This window comes from Xenopus laevis, chromosome 4S (genome assembly GCF_017654675.1).
Source record: "Xenopus laevis strain J_2021 chromosome 4S, Xenopus_laevis_v10.1, whole genome shotgun sequence".
NCBI classification, from domain to species: domain Eukaryota; kingdom Metazoa; phylum Chordata; class Amphibia; order Anura; family Pipidae; genus Xenopus; species Xenopus laevis.
In genome coordinates, this window is record NC_054378.1 from 5,551,600 (window position 1) to 5,567,771 (window position 16,172).

A 16,172-nucleotide genomic window follows, 5' to 3' on the forward strand; every position below is an offset into this window, starting at 1 on the left:
TTGTATTATTATTGTCAAAAAAATAAAATCTGGGTAAATAGATAGGCTGTGCAAAATAAAAAATGTTTCTAATGTAGTTAGTTAGCCAAAAATGTAATGTATAAAGGCTGGAGTGACTGGATGTGTAACATAATAGCCAGAACACTACTTCCTGCTTTTCAGCTCTCTTGGTTTCCACTGATTGGTTACCAGGCAGTAACCAATCAGTGACTTGAGGGGGGGTGGCACATGGGTCATAACTATTTGTTTTTTAATCTGAGCTGAATGCTGAGGATCAATTGCAAGCTCACTAAACATTTATGTCCCACATGGCCGCCCTTAAAGTCGCTGACTAACTCAGAGTTAGAGAGCTGAAAAGCAGGAAGTAGTGTTCTGTTCTGTTAGACATCCAGTCCCTCCAGCCTTTATACATTACATTTTTGGCTAACTTACTGTATCAGAAACCTTTTTTATTTTGCACAGCCTATCTATATACCCAGTTTTTATTTTTGCACTGAACTGTTCCTTTAAAGCTTTCTTCTAGCAAATGTCATTCTTACTAGTAATATGCAATGATGGTTTTTAAAAGGGCTGATATAACCATAGCTGTTGCAGTCTACTGCTCCCCATAGATACAGTAAACACAGATTTTAAAATATCTGCAGTAAAAAAAAAAAAAAAAAAAACATGGAACCAGGCGCAGCCGAAGTCCATGAACTCATATAATTTTCTGCCATATAAACCAATCACACCCATCATCAAGGATCTCATAGATCAAATTTGACTACTGGGTTACTAAACAGGTTGAGATCGGACAAGTTCTCAATCATCCTATTAATTCAGGGCTGTAGGTCGGAAGGGATTTCTGCATTCGTTGATGCAACTTTTTTCTGTAGTGTGTCCCATTTATTTTTCATATGCTCATTTATATTTAAGTCGTGCATTTACATAAAAAAGGTGATACGAAGGAGCAATGTCTTTATTCTCTTTTTTGTAAAGATAAAAAAAGAAGTGACATACTGCACCTTTTTTTTTTACCTCGAATGCGTCCCAATTTTGTACTGCATTTTAAGCAAACAGTTCTAGAATGTTGTGAATTTTATTTCTTTTTACAAACCAGAGCTAACGTCCTTTGGGGAAGGCTGGAGAGCACTGCAGTGCCGACAATCAGGACGCAGCAGCAGAACGAACAGTGCGCCAGGAATCTGCAGATATGTGTATTGCTGAGACTATACTCGTCAGCAGTTCTTTTGCAAATACAATTAAAGGGATACTGTCATGGGAAAAAAAAATTTTTCAAAATGAATCAGTTAATAGTGCTGCTCCAGCAGAATTCTGCACTGAAATTCATTTCTCAAAAGAGCAAACAGATTTTTTTTATATTCAATTTTGAAATCTGACATGGGGCTAGACATATTGTCAATTTCCCAGCTGCCCCAAGTCATGTGACTTGTGCTCTGATAAAGTTCAATCACTCTTTACTGCTGTACTGCAAGTTGAAGTGATATCACCCCCTCCCTTTTCCCCCCCAGCAGCCAAACAAAAGAACAATGGGAAGGTAACCAGATAGCCGCTCCCTAACACAAGATAACAGCTGCCTGGTAGATCTCAGAACAACACTCAATAGTAAAAATCCATGTCCCACTGAGACACATTCAGTTACATTGAGAAGGAAAAACAGCAGCCTGCCAGAAAGCATTTCTCTCCTAAAGTGCAGGCACAAGTCACATGACCAGGGGCAGCTGGGAAATTGACAAAATGGCCCCATGTCAGATTTCAAAATTGAATATAAAAAAATATATTTGCTCTTTTGAGAAATGGATTTCAGTGCAGAATTCTGCTGGAGTAGCACTATTAACTGATGTGTTTTGAAAAAAACATGTTTTCCAATGACAGGATCCCTTTAAATTCAGTATCACAAAATTATTGCCATGTATTGATTGTTACCTTGATATAAGTCTTGTTTGGCATTAAATAGCACTGATCCTGTTGTACTGTTTTTCGTTATGCCTCCCTCCCTTTCTCTATCTCGCTGAATAATGACCGTTTTTTTTTTAATAATTTGCAATTGTATTAACCATTTGACACCAAGGTGGTTTGAAGCCATCTGCTGGGCCACAAATTGGTTTCTCTGCTTGTTTTCGAAAGGCTGATTATTTCCCCTCAAGTAGCAATAAATCCTCTCTCTGAGGGTCATTTGATGGGAATTTGACCAGCCGTATGATGTCAGTGAGGTGCTTTAGGTTTAATGAAAAAGAGCCACAAGAACTGGTTTCAAATCACATTCATTTAAACTGCTCTAAGACTGTATTAAGGTTCTGCAGCTGAGCCTGTAACTACATTGTTATAACTCTGTAAGAGACAGCAGAAAGATATATTATTTGGTTATAACTCTATTTTTTGGAGGGGGTTCCAAAAAGGCTACTTAGCTACTGATGATTAAAATATGAGAGTCAAACCATATCCTGTCTAATCTGTATATATAGCTTTGCAACTTACATGAGTAAATCATTACCCAGGAGAAAAACCAAAAGTGTGAGTTCCTCCAAAATATGATAAAGCAGCAAGTAAAAAAATACAAAAAGTTTATTAGGACATGGTCTGACGCATTTTGTGCCTGTTGGGGCACTTTCTCTTAGGCCCATTGAAGGGTTCATAATTGACACTCTATATAAAGTTTGTGGCTTGTAGGGGTCTCTAGGGAAACCCCCCTGGCCCCTTCATCCATCAGCATATATACAGGTATGGGACCTGTTATCCAGAATAACAGATCTTGCCATAATTTGGATCTTCATAACTTCATTAAAGGGCATGTAAAGGCAAAAACATAAATTCCCATTTTTACTTTCTTTAATGAAAAACAAACCTATCTCCAATATACTTTAATTAAAAAATGTGTTCCATTTTTATAAGAAACCTGACTGTACCTTCATTTACTGATGTGGATAGGAATTGTTAGACGGTCCCTAACTGCTGAGCAGGGAAACAATCATACTTATGAACAGCAGGGGGAGCCCCCGCCTTACTTCCCAGCCATGCAGAACTCAAGCAGCTTTGTTTATGATGATCCCTAAGCAGCCCAGACCACACTGAGCATGTGCACAGTCTTAGTCTTGCAAAGATGTATAACAAAGTTACAAAATGGTGACCCCCTGTGGCCAACTTTGAAAGCATAAATCATTTGTTTGATTAGGCTTGTGGTGCAGTAAGTTCATGTTTATATTTAGTATACAAAATACAGAATTTCTAGCCTTATTTTATTTTAGACTTTGCATGCCCTTTAAGTCCACTAGAAAATCATGTAAACATTAAATAAACCCAGTAGGTTAAATTTGCTTCCAATAAGGATTACTCATATCTTAGTTTGGATCAAGTACAAGCTACTATACTATTAGTACAAAAAAAAATAATTAAAAAAAATTCGTATTTCGATAAAAGTCTATGGCACATGGCCATCCCATAATTTAGCACTTTCTGCATAATGGGTTTCCAGATAATGAATCCCATAACTGCAATTTAAAATGAAATGTAGACAGTAGTGATAATCTAAATTGTTTAGCAAGTAAAGTTTCACAGAAGAAAAATGGGAAAAAAAAAACGCATATATATAATATTTGTCTTCCATGTCAACCAATGGGATTTGAACTCTGAAACTGTCTGTATAGGGAAGTACACAGACAGCCATTAATTGTTATTAGTTGTCAGAGCAGGAGTTACTAGTAGCGATGGGCGAATAAATGTGGCAGACACTAATTCGCTGCAAATTTCCATGTCTCGCCCTAAGTGAATTAATTCAAGTGGCACGACAATTTGCGGGCTAAAAATCCGCCGCACAAAACAAAATTGACAAAATTATTCAGATGCCCATTGACTACAATACCTTTGGAAGAAATAGACGCGCATATAAAAATTGACAATGGCGTCATTGACTTCAATGCATTTCCAGTGTAGGACTGGCCCACTGGGATACCAGGAAAACTCCCGGTGGGCCCAGTAGTCAGTGGGCGTCTTGCTTCTAATCATTTGGCCTATTTCATGGTTATTTCTTTATGGGAACAAAGAGGTTTAATAATGGAAGAATATAGTATAGTATGTAGAGAAAAGAGACTAGGAGAATAAAGAGGTTGAGTGAGATTCCAATAGTTTAGAATTTGGGCCCTCGGCCTAAGGTTTTCTGATGGGCCCCTGGCATCCCAGTCGGACACTGTGCATTTCTCAAATTATTTCGCTGTAAATTCACTAATTTATGTGAAGCGAAACTGCACAGATTCGCCCATCACTAGGCCTACGAACATATGTGTTTTGGGTTTGACTTTAGTGATGTTTCAGATGACAAACTGCTGACTCAAACCCGCTCCATATCTGATCCTGTCCAGGTGCAGGTGCAAAAGTCTTGGTTACCCAGCAAAGACAGGTCTGTAATCAGCTGCCTTGTTTTATATTGTATCAACAGTCTGAGACATCAGGGCAGAGAATAGAAAGGAACATACTAACACTGCTTTCAATAACAATATATATACAAATAATTTACAAACCATAGAAAGGCTGTAATGAATGTATATTGCAAATTTGCTTAGAAATATTTGCTTTCTTTTTTAGGTTTACATTTCCTTTAAAGCTTATGTGTGTTTTTTTAGATGGACAGCGAACGACTAATCTGATATAAAAGGGTCATCTGCATTCATTGTATATCGTAACATTCGAGATTAGCATAAACATCCTATATCAGTCCAAAATTGATGCTACAATAAAGAAAGAGAGCAGTTTCTGGTGCTGCTTAAAATTAGTCATTTTCTAGAGTTGCTGGTTGATGACTGAGTATTTTTAACTGCTGCTGGCACAGGCTGGTGATTTCTAACATCGCAACAGTACAAATAACCCATGATATTCTCCATCTTCTACTTTTTACTGAAACATATCTTGCCACAGTGTACCACTTTAAATTTCAGAATTTATTCCCAGAAGTTCATCATCATTGCAGACACAAACAGGCTATTTCTTTAACACAATTGCATTTCACCAACCACAATTGCATCCATTTTGCAAAAGCAATGCAACTGCGCATGTCTTTCAGCACAAATTGAGTGTAGTTGCACAGAATATATTGAAAGTCTGCCTGGCATTATCTCTGATGTTTTCCATGCAAATGTTATCTCCACATGGTTCTTTAGATGCAAGTGTGCTGCACCTAAACTTCCAACATCAGCCTATGGAAAAGATCAAATCAGATCCCCATCGACCGAGAAATCAGAAGAAGAAAGTGGGGCTGGATAGGCCACATCCTCAGAAAGAGTTCTGACAACATCACAAGGCAAGCCCTTGAGTGGAACCCACAAGGGAAAAGAAAAGTTGGCTGGCCAAGACAGACATGGAGGAGGTGCATGGAGGCTGAAATGAAGGCAGCCGGATGGACATGGGCTCAGCTGAAGAAGACCGCTGCGAACCGAGTTCGCTGGAGGAGTGTCATGGAGGCCCAATGCTCCCCGCTGGAGCAAACGGACTAAGAGAAAGTGCTGCACCTATTGACATGAAGGGAACAATGGAGCTACTGCCTGGTCAGGAGGTGGCAGTAGTTCCTGGGTTCCCCTGCGTCAATAGGCAAAGCGGTGTCAGAAGGCAGGAAGGACAGAGTACCTTTAATGTATCTTTAACGAAAGTGGTTTTAGGCGCAAATCCCTACAAAGACGAAAATGAGCCATTGTGTACGTCAATGACCTTATCAAATTAAGATGATAAAAATGATGTACCCAGCATTTGTACAAGAACTCAAGTGATGGCAAATGTAGGGCCCATGGTTTTAGGGGTTTAACAGTTTTAGAAACCATGGATAACATGTAATTTATTAAAAGATCTGAATATAAAAAACACAACAAATTGTTTTTGACGTGCAACATTTTTTTTCACCATTGGAGCGAAATGTGGTGAAAAAATTCCGTCAACCGTAAATACAAATGAAGAAAACGCTGAATGATGCACTAAAAAGTGCAAAACCCTCGAAAACCTCAAGTATTTGGACAATTTCTAATGAAAAAGACACCCTCCAAAAGTCCAAATTGATGATAATGGTTCAATAGGATCAGGACAGCTATCACTGACTTCCATAGGAACATGGCAGCATTTACTTGGCAAATTTTTATATTAGAGTTTTTCATGGGTTTTACATATGCTAGAACTCAATTTTTTTGAGTTCTAAAGAGTTTTTTTCCTTTTACAAAAATTGAGGCCTCTTAGTTTTTCCACAGACCTGGTGTAGTGGGAAAATTATTCTCGTGTAATTGCATAGAATTGCATGGATTTTGTTCTTGATTCTTTAGCTCACCATGAGAGGTTCTGTATACAATATACATAATAACTGTAATCAGACTGTATTGTGATGTTTATAGGCCTATTTTGACCAAGCCTTCCATCGTTTTTCCCTTTAACAAACTAATTTTCTTGTCTTTTCTTGGAGCACAATCTTGGAAGAATTACAGGAAAAAGTCAGCCACTCCACAGAGCTTTGATTAATGCTCACATTCTGTCTTGGAATAACTGGAAAGACCTCAGATTTGTCAAGTGGATTATAATTAATGAGTCTAAAATGTGTGACATTTCTGGCACATTTGTTAACATTCCCAAAACTGGTCAAAGTTTATATCCAAAAGGTGTTATGAAACTATATTACTAAGACATATTAATCACCTTCAATTTAACATAATTATTATTGACTTTTCACTTTTAAGGCATACTTCTCATTTTTTAAAGACTTCTGTGTCATTGTTTATGCATTTTAAATTAATATTGAGCAGTTTTCCGTCACTACTAAGTTAGGACTCATGAGTGCAAGTCGACAATGTTTCTGTACCCACAATGGCATGTCTTTTCTCACTAGGGTAATTGGGTGGAGGGAGGGCGGGTTAGGGTCGCATGCAAGTTGGGTTTTATCTATGCAAAATAGCACTTAAAATCATTAGTGTTTGCATCTCATTTCTGTTATTACCCTTCAAGGATGGCAGTAATGCCAGGGTTCCATCAATAGATGCACAATTCATTGGACACATTCAAATATAAAAAGAGCTGGGGAGCAACACAAACATGAAAAAGTTCCTTTGGATGCCAAATAAGTGCTGTGATTGGCTATTTGGTATCCCCTATGTGGACTGGCAGCCTACGGGAGGCTCTACTTGGTACTATACTTAGTTTTTATTCAATTGAAACTTGCTTTCAAGCTTGGAATTCAAAAATAATCACCTGCTTTGAGGCCACTGGGAGCAACATCCAAGGGTTTGGAGAGCAGCATGTTACTCACAAGCCACTGGTTGGGGATCACTGGTCTATTGTGTATACATTTTTACTTTTTTTAAAAAGAGCTCTTTTGTTTTTTGATGCTAATACAAACTTGCAAATTTCAGAACATTTTTATGAATCAATTAAAGCTGGCCATAGACGCAAAGATCCGATCGTACGAATCGTGGATTCGTACGATTTTCGGACCATGTGTGGAGAGTCCCGACATTTTTCGTCCGTCGGAGATCGTTCGTTTGGTCGATCGGACAGGTTAGAAAATTTCTGTCACCTGCCGATAATATCTCTGCGTGTATTGCCGATCGTACGATTTTCAGTGGGAGACTGTCACTAGTGTTGTCAGACATAAGTATCGTACGATTGCTGTCAGGGGCAGAACATTGGGTGATCTGTTCTTATTTGATCGGAATGGTAAGACTTTGATCTGAATGGTTAGTGGAGGGTCGGGAGATGGGAAAGTCCGATCGTACGTTGATTCGTACGATCGGATCTTTGCGTCTATGGCCAGCTTTACAAGGAAACTTGTAAGACATATATTGCATGCTTTTTATGACCACTGCTTCTGTCAGTATACAATTAAAATCTCTCCCATACCGAAGAATACAGCCAGGAAATCCTGTGTGTGCTGGAAGGGACCAGCCCAATGAGGGCAGATGATTATCATTTATGTATTTTTTATTACCTTTTTTCCTTTTTGACAGTAGATAGAGTCCTGCAGAGGGTTGGGTATCCACCGGTACATATGAGTTACCTGCAAAAGAGCTGATAGCCTGCAGGTTGTGGGTAGGACTTGGATGCAAGTATAAATGTAGGTTGGGTTGCAGATCTTATATATAGAAAGTTTTACTCCTTTATTTTTTTACATGTTTTTTTCTGTCCCCTGCCTACTTCTGATTCTGTTGCTTCAGGTTTGAAGTCACGTCCTATTTAATAGTGATCACCAAGTCAAGGAACCTGTTTCACTGGGAACCTTAGATCAGTGGAATGGGGGGAGGATGCTAAAAAGCTAAGATCCATGGAAAAGTATTAATGCTAATGTACTCAGTGCCGGACTGGCCCACCAGGATAACAGGAAAACTACTGGTGGGCCCAGGTGTAAGTGGGCATCTTGCTTCTAACCATTTGGCCTATTTCATGGTAATTTCCTATTTTTTAGGCTGAATAAAGGAAGAATAGAGTATAGTAAGTAGATATAAAAGACTAGGAGAATAAAGAGGTTAAGTTAGGAGAGGAAAAATAATAGTTTGCATAGTGGGCCCATGGTCTAAGGTGTTCTGGTGGGCCCACAATCTGAAGTTTTCTGTTGGGCCCCTGGCATCCCAGTCCAACAGTGAATGTACTCTCTGAAACTAAGGAAAGTGATTGTGTCCTGATGATAAAGTAACTGAAATGTCTTTCTACATGTTGGATTAATTGTCCCATTCATGGTCTAATACTGGTCAACCCTGTCCCGTCATTGGGGTAGATTTACTAAAGGGCGAATTGTCACCAGCGACTGCTTCGAAACCATCGCTACACTTCACCAGGTGCAAATGCGAGCAGGCTACGCTAACTCACTAAAATGCGGAGTTTTGTCGTGGGAGCCGAACAATGGCGACTTTTCGCTAGCGTTACTTTCGTAAATGCCAGTTTGTTATGTCTTTTGCAGGCAATCAGGCTGAAAAAAGGAAAAGACACCAGCGTTTTTTGGACTTTGATGCATTTTCGGCTCACAGAATATAATGCAAGTGACAGAAGGTCTGAGGTGGCAAAGTCAACTCTGGCGAAAGAGGTACTGTTATACCGCACTTTAGAGAATTTGAGGAGTAACAACCATTGATCAGAGCGAAAAGTCGTCTGGTGATAGAGTGCAAATGACCATAAGCACCAGAATCTTTCGCTAGCGAATTGGTCTCTGCCCCCGTTAGTAAATTGCCGATATCCATGTGGGCGGTAACGCTAGTGAATTGTCTCTAGCGTTAGCCACTTCGCCCATTAGTAAATCTACCCCATAATGTTCAGTGGCAGTGGTAAAAAACTGCTAATCCAGCTTTAACTGAAAAATGTTCAACATGTTCATGTTGGCGTTTGGTTGTTACAAACACATATTCATCAGCACACTATTTTATTTCATAAAATGTGTGTGTCACAATCACAATGCATTGCATCCCAGGGCAGACTAATTATATAATTTATAACATATAGCTCATGCACTTTTGAAATGTTTTATCAACATAAGCATAGGTTGTTCAGATTACACTAGTCAAGCTCTTATATGTGTGTCAGCTTTACCTCAATATCTACTATATTACATTTTAATTAGTTTAACGGATGACAGATATCAAGACAAGCCGAACCTGACTTACAGACTCCATTAAAACATACTGATTTGGAATAATAGCTGAAAGGAAACTATAGTTATTATACAAGGCAATCAAATGAAACCCAACAGATGATCATATTCCCAAAATATCAGTTCGTATCATGCAGTTTGTGAAAGCAGTATTAATTAATTGGGACGCAGCTGTCTATCAAATGATGAAAATTTTGTTTAATTTGAAATAAGATGACTCCATCTTGGATATGTAACCTCCTGGTGCATCTTGTCTTTTATGAAAGACATTAAGCATTTCATAAATATCAGATATTTTAAAGTTTAGTCTTTGTATTTCCTGTTCCTGTTTTCTTTATTCACTTTTCTCTACCAACAACTTTATACTTCACAGTTCAACTTAGGAAGAGCTAGTTACCAAACTAATGATACATTAACTATTTAACACTTCACATTTTGCCTCCTTACATGTACTAAGGGTTGACTGTGAGGCAGTATCTAGTCGGAATCTGTCAATCTTTGTATTGGGGACACTGTTAAAGTCTATCAAAATACACATTCATATTGCAAGTTATTCTGAGAATGTTAACATCAAATTGTCTAGCATGGAGGAACTGAATGGGATGGAACATATAAATATATTAATGATAGAATTGTACCATATATTTTACAGAGAAATATTGTGAACAATACTAATTAAAATTATATAGACTAATTAGAAAAAGGTGCAATCGGTGTCAAACCATTAATTTAATGAATCTGAATGTTTTGTAGGTCTTGTTTGTAGGTGACCAGAAGGTGCAAATAAATCTGACTGTGGTCTGTTCAAAACATTACTTGTAATGTACCTGAACAGGAATGTAAAGTCACATCCTTGTTAATGAGAACAAATTCCCTTCTTTTCATGGCAGGATCATACAATAATTTGTCATTTTCTCCAAATCCAAAGAATCTCTATTATATTTCATACAGTAAGCACCAGGGTCAGATAAGAAAATTGCATCATTCAATGCTAAATCAAAAATTAAGTAGAAAAGATATATGTCTGACATTTTTTCATTTTACATATGCTCTGGCAAACATATTGTGGCTTTGACATTTAAAAGAGATTTTATTCTCCAATACTGTCAGAATGTAGGCAAATATATTATCCTAAAACTGTAAATGATAACCTTTTGCAGTAATATTTCTGCTGCTTTTGCTGGACTGGGAACTTCGCCACTAACAGTCATTTAATTCCAAATCTGTCTAAATCTAGAAAGCAAGCTAATTTAATTCAAGGCAACCTGCTCAGTAAATGCTTACAATGGTGTGTCTATTGAAGTCCTGATATACCACTTTAGAGTATAATTGTAATATAACAGGGGGGGGCAGTATTAGAAAATCCCACTATTCATTTAATTTGGTTAAATTGAATTCTGGAGTGACCTCTACTAACTCCTTATTTGATACTGTAATCCACTATGGGCCAGTCTTTCTCTAGTTGGCGAAATCTGTTGTGTAAGATCTGTAATAGTGATTGGCAAATTTATTTGCCAGGCATGGATTTGCAAAGACAAAAATATCTGTGCGTTAAAATTGCCACGCGCATAAAAATTGAAACGCGTCAACATTTTTGTGGATGCCCGAAAAAAAATAAAAATTGTCACTCGTGTCAAAATTGTCACTCATCAGAATTATTTTGATGCTCATTGACTTCAATGTGTTTCGTGAATTTTTTGCCATTTTGCTGAATTTTTCAGTGAAGTTAAACGGGACAGATCTGTAGGTCTTTTGCTTTGCTACTTTTTTTTATTGCTTACGTAGTCTCTCAAGCAACAGTCCCAAATGTTTAGTAAGATCCAATGTATGTACAAAATCTCTTGAGAGCCCCTTTTGTCTCCCATAGACTCCATTTTATCCAAATAATCTAAATCTTTAAAAATGATTCCCTTTTTATCTGTAAAAAAAAACAATAGCTTGAACATGATCCAAACTAAGATGTAACTAATCCTTATTGGAAGCAAAACCAGCCTATTGGGTTTATTTCATGTTTACATAATTTTCTAGTAGACTTAATATATGGAGATCCAAATTACGGAAAGATCTGTTATCCGGACAACCCCAGGTCCCGAGCATTCTGGATAACAGGTCCCATACCTGTACTATTTTATTATTACAGAGAAAAAGGAAATAATCTTTAAAAATTTTGATTATTTGGAAAAAATGGAGTCTATCGGAGACAACCCTCCCGTAAGGTTGAGCTTTCTAGATAACGGTTTTCTAGATGTGCCACTAGCAAATTCCTATAGGCCATTAAATTATTGTTTCAGTATAGGCTGATTGGAATGGAATGAGAAAGGGCAAGGCCAGGCGTGGCATTTTTGCAGCGTTTTTACGTTGCGTTTTTGAAAAAGAACAGCCAGGCGTAATTGCGCTATGGCAATTCACACAGGGCGCTTATAAGCTGAAATCCGCCACAGGACGCCAGTATTGGCGTTTTTTTATCAGAAACGCCGATACGTCAAGAAACTACCAAATCAATAGACTCTATGGGATCTGCACGTTTGAAACCACACTTTGCGTAAATACGCAGCGTATTTTAAATATGGCGTCCAAATTCTCAATGAGAACAATGAGAACAATGAGAAGTGCATGTTGGGGAGAGAATCCTACGTGCTGAAAAACACATGTTGACGGTCGCATGTGATTTGAGTGGTGTATTTACGCCTGGCTGTTCTTTTTTAAAAACGCAACGTAAAAACGCCACGTCTGGCCTTGCCCTAATAAGTCTTCCCATCTATCTGAATAAGCATGTTAGTTATGGATTGATATGCTCCTTAGCAGAAGAACATATCAGCACAATTCTTGCCTATGACTGCACCTATATGTTATTTATGGAATTGTTTATTTCGGTTTCATTTTTTTCTTGTTTGTTTGTTTTCATGAAACCGAAGACCGTTAAACATTGCTGTTTGTGCCACTGTCTTTTTTTCCCAAAGGTCACGTCTCCTATTTATATTTCTGCTGGTACAAAAGTATTGTACAAAGCCAGACTAAAAACAATAGCTGTATTATGCACACACACAAATATGGATCTTGAAAGCATACAGACTGTTTAGAAATGTGCATGCAGTCAGAAGAAGTCATCAGAATATTATCAGATCACATTACATAGATGAAAGGAGATAACTGACTGACACTGACAAACCAGTAATATACTGTACATGAAAAGATTATAATTATTTCCCAGCATTGTGCTATGAGCTGATTAGATTTAATATGAGCATGGCTGTTTTTAAAGCCTTTATTAATCCATCTTTAAGTGGTACTGTATTTCATGTCGTTATCTGCAAGGCTTTAGCAATCTATAGAAGAAAAAACACACTAATATGGCATGAAATCTTATTACTAATATAAATAGATGTAAGCAAGCAGGATCCTTAGCATTATTATTTGTGCAGAATGAATTGTTGCCATTAAATATATTTTTATGTCAATTAGAATTTAGTATTTGTAGCACAGTAACTGGAAAATGCCTGGAGGAAAAGTATATCTCTTCCAAAATGCTCCAAAAACATTCTCTTCATCTGGTAAGAAAAACAAAGGTTTTGTTCACTGAGGCTGAAGAGCCAATACAAGTGGTGCGCTTGATTAGTTGAAAAAATCCAGAGAAACCAGGGCACTTGGGACTTACTTACGGGCAAAGTGGCCGTCGCTAGTGAAAATTCACCAGAAATCCAATCCGCTGGGAGATCGTCAATTTACTAACAGGCTTAGAGGACAATTCGCTAGCTAAAGAGTACATCTATAATGAAGTTTTAAGCCCTTTCACCAGGCAAATTTTCGTAACGTTGAACGATCGTTACCCCTTCTGCTAGAGTTTCCTTCGCCAGCTTAGACCTGGCTAACTGATAAGATGAAGCTACTTCCTCCACAATCTTATGTCAGTGACTTCATATCCTGTATGCCGAAAAGTTATAAAAATTATTTAAAAAAAAGCTGGTGTTTTTTCATATTTTAAAGTGGGATTGTATTTAATAGTTGTAATTTGTGTTATAATATTTTTTTAACCATTTTAGGGGCATAGCAGATTTGTTTTAGGGTGGGCTTATGTCTAGGGCATTAGAGGATCTCTTTTGTCTTTATTTTGCTTCCTTGAATATTTTTAATAATAAGTGCTCACTTTAAGAGGCAGATTTATCAAGGGTCAAATTTCGAGTTGATGGGAGTTTTCGGTTTGACGCAAAAATTCGCAGATGAAAATTTGCTGCCATCAAAGTTTTTTTTAACGATGACTTTTGATGCCGATGAATTGCCGTTTCGCAAATTTCGCCCATCACTAATGAACATATATTAATTAAATTATATTTAAATGGGGTAGACTACCATAAAATTAAATTGCAGTAGACAATAGTGATGGGTGAATAAATTTGCCAGGCACAAATTCTCTGCGAATTTCCACATTTCGGCACCAGCGAATAAATTCACAAAACTGCGGCAAAAATTTGCTGGCGAAAAATCTGCTGCGTCAAAAAAATTTGTCCACGCCCGTTGACTTTAATGCATTTCACCAAAATAGACATGCGTATAACAATTGTTGCACGCATCAAAATAATTTTGACACCCATTGACTTATAAGTCTAGCTAATGTTTCGCCGTTTCATCTACGTGAAACTCGTCAAATTCACCCATCACTAGTAGACAACAGTATTTTAAGATAATTACATTTTCAATCTCAGCAGCTTTCTGGTTGGTACAATCCCACATACCTTAGCAACCAAGTAGGATTTCAGAAGCCAGACTGCAAGTGAACAAGAAGGAATAAATAGAAACATAAGAAATTAAAAGCAACAGTAAAGGCATTGCCTCACCGAGAATTCGTTTTATGGCTGCTGGGTCAGTGATCCCCATTAACCAAATTGAATATAAAAAGGGAAGGCAAATAAATTAAAAGCATAAAGAATAAAACACGAAGACGAATTAAAAAGTTGATCAGAATGGGACAATCTATAACATACTTGATGTTAATTCAAAGATGAACTTTTCCGTTAATACTTTTTTTATTGTAAGACATAATTTCCACTCAGCTATAAAATTAAATGATACTAGAAGTAACCTTGAAGTTAGTTGTTTGACCTTAGTTACAGCTTATGGCCTCAAGGCTTTATATGAGTATGGAACTCGGTAACTTCTAAGATTCTCTTTTCTTAACAGAAAGAAAAATTAGAAAAATGTTTCTCAATGGTAGTATGTATTTGCATTTTAATATATAAATTATTGACTGTGTCATTTTCTTGTTTTTTGAGTATACATTTACAACTATAGTAGTGGTATTTTGACCCTCATGAACCCCAATCTTTAAGGGTTGTGTGTGACAACTATTTGTTTTAAAAATTGCAGGTATGGGACCTATCATCCAGAAAGCTTGGGACCACAGGTTTTCCAGACAAGGAATCTTTCCATTATTTTGATTGCCATACTTTAAGGGGCCCATTTACTAACAATTTTATTTTTCCACAAATCTCAAAGAAAAACTGTGGTTTTCCTATATTTCTGAAAAGCTCTAAAAATTCAAGATGTAAAGTATTAAGTGTAAAAACCAAGAAACCTCTAAGGCAAAACGTTGCCAAGTAAAACTTGTTGAGGTTCTGTAGAAGTCAATGGGAGGTATGATGATACTATTGGACCATTTTTAATCAGAATTTTAGAGGTTTTTGGATTATTTTTCCCTACCAATTGTCTGAAAAACTAACATTTTTAGAAGGTATTCATATTTTCTTTCGGTTCATTAAGGGGGTTATTTATCAAGGTCCAAATTTATCTCAATATCGGCTGCTACAAACTCCGATCTAACCCGCTCAGGGTTTTAATACTTATTTATTATTACATTTTTCCGAAAATGACCTTTGCGGAAAAAGCTCTGATTTTCACAATTTTTTCGTGAATTTTCTCTGAAAACTCAGTTTAATTCAATTGGCTCATTTGTTTTTGTATTGTTCCCTGAGAGTTCATCTGCTCTGTGTTTGCACAGCACAAAGAGCCCCACTTTCAAACATATTTACCAACTCAGAACTGCAAAATTATTTTGATGTGCGTCAATTTTGGCACAAATGCATTAAAATCAACGGTTGTCCGAAAATCTTGATAATTTATATTTTTGTTGCGAGCATTGGAAATTATTTTCATTTTTTTATCTTTATTTTTAGTATCACGTTCAGTGTCCTATGGCAAACTTGAGATATTTTGCTCACAGATTAAAATGTCAGAATGATCTTTTTATAAGACTAATTAATATAACTTCCAACAGATAAAACACACAGGGGCCGATTCACCAAGGGTCGAATATTGAGGGTTAATTAACCCTCGATATTCAACTGAAAATTAAAATCCTTTGACTTCGAATATCGAAGTCGAAGGATTTTAGCGCAAATAGTGCGATCGAACGATCGAAGGATTATTACTTCGATCGAACGATTAAATCCTTCGAATCGAACGATTCGAAGGATTTTAATCCAACAATCAAAGGAATATCCTTCGATCAAAAAAACTTAGCAAAGCCTATGGGGACCTTCCCCATAGGCTAACATTGAGTTCGGTAGCTTTTAGATGGCGAACT